This window comes from Myotis brandtii, unplaced genomic scaffold (assembly GCF_000412655.1).
Source record: "Myotis brandtii unplaced genomic scaffold, ASM41265v1 scaffold65, whole genome shotgun sequence".
In the NCBI taxonomy this organism is placed as follows: domain Eukaryota; kingdom Metazoa; phylum Chordata; class Mammalia; order Chiroptera; family Vespertilionidae; genus Myotis; species Myotis brandtii.
This window is the reverse complement of record NW_005370516.1, coordinates 1,228,062-1,230,082: the sequence shown is the minus strand read 5'-3', so window position 1 is coordinate 1,230,082 and position 2,021 is coordinate 1,228,062.

The following is a 2,021-nucleotide window of genomic DNA, read 5'->3' as shown; positions in this document are numbered from 1 at the left end:
GGCGCACACGTACAGTGCGATTGAAACTTTGTGGCCCATGCGCAGGAGTCGGTTTTCGGCCTGGGCGAGTCTATTTTGAAGAAGTGGCGTTAGAAGAAGTGGGGGGTGTTGGGTCGCTCGGGCGATGGGAGACGTGGCGCAGGCGGGCCACGGATACGCAGCGCGGGGGGGAGGCGCGCGTGATTCGTGCACCAGTTGAATGAGCCAGTCAGTCAGCAGTCTCATGTGCAGTGGTTAGTGCTAGTCGTGTCCGCAAATCGCGCACGGGTGACAAAAGTACCTACTCGAAGCATAAAGTTACCTGTATTTTTCCAACCAGCTGCAAATCCTACAGGTATTTTTGTCATCAATTTAAGAATTGTAATTATTTTGTGACGGTGGCTTTATTATTATAAAATGAAACATTTTTTTAGGTATGTTGAGATGGTTTGGACATATAGAGAGGATGAACGAAAGGAGATAGACGAAACAAGTATACAAGAAGAGTTGGAAGGGGTCGACCTCAGCGAACATACCTCAATCAGATTGAGGACGTTTTTAGCAAAGGCCAGCTTAGGAGTACCCTAATAAAGTTAATAACAATGTACCTACCTATATAGTTTAAGTTTAAAAAATGTGGCTCTCAAAAGAAACTTCAGTCGTTGTACTGCTGTTGATATTTGGCTCTGTTGACTAATGAGTTTGCCGACCACTGGTCTATACTATCCAAAGCAGGAACCATTTGTTCGAGACGATTCTGAACAGCATATTTCAAAGCTGCCCTTCTAGTGTCCTTGCTCTCTGTGACTTTTCTGATTCATTCCAGCCCCACGTCGATGCATAACTAAGCTCCCAGAACTCTTTTCTCATGTCTATTTTTCATACGCGCTGTTTCCTCATTCGCCTCCCCTTTAGACTGTCAGGGCCCGGAGGGCAGAAGTCTTGCCCTGATTTTGTGCAGGCTCAGCCAATGCTTGTGGGTTGAACTGATTTTTGCTTTCCCGGTTTTGCTGGGTGGGTCAAGATTAATTTGCTTCTGCATAGTGCTTCCATAAAGGTGAGGCTTTTCTCCAAGAAGATAATGCTATGTAACCTTGGGCAAGTGCCATAACCACTTTGAGTCATATAATGATGTTATTGATGTCATTGTGTTGATATTGATAGTAGGCTTAGGAAAAAATTGAATTTGGGAAATGGTGGAGCTGGGATTTTATTTTATTTATTATTATTTTTTTAATATATTTTATTGATTTTTTACAGCGAGGAAGGGAGAGGGATAGAGAGTCAGAAACATTGATGAGAGAGGATCGATCAGCTGAGTCAGAAACATTGATGAGAGAGGAACATCGATCAGCTGCCTCTTGCACACCCCTCACTGGGAATATGCCCGTAACCAAGGTACATGCCCTTGACTGGAATCGAACCCAGGACCCTTCGGTCTGCAGGCCGACGCTCTATCCACTGAGCCAAACCGGTCAGGGCCGAGCTGGGATTTTAAACCAAGGAGTCTGTCTCCAGCCTTAAGAGTCTGAGCTCTGAACCACTTTTCTTGATTTCTTATATTGAGAAAAGAAAAGAACAGAGATATTGAGAAGAAATACAGGTAGAAATATAATACATAAATGAGTTTGCCTCAAAGAAGGAGTACAGATACACAACAGCAAGATCAATAAATTGCAGATTCAATTTTAAACTCTAGGTTCTGCTGCACTCATGTTCTAAAATCTTCATCTTTTTAAAAAAGTATATTTTTATTGATTTCAGAGAGAAAGAAAGACAGAGAGAGATAGAAACATCAGAGAGAGAATTATTGATTGGTTGCCTCCTGCACGCCCCATACTGGGGATTGAACCCGAAACCCAGGCATGTACCCTGACTGGGGAATTAAACCGTGACCTCCTAGTTCATAGGTTGATGTTCAACCACTGAGCCACGTCAGCTGGGCTTCACCTTTTTGAAGTATAAGAAAAAAGATGGGCCAGTTTGGCTCAGTGGCTAGAGTGTAGGCCTGCGGACCATAGGGTCCCAGGTTGGATTCCAGT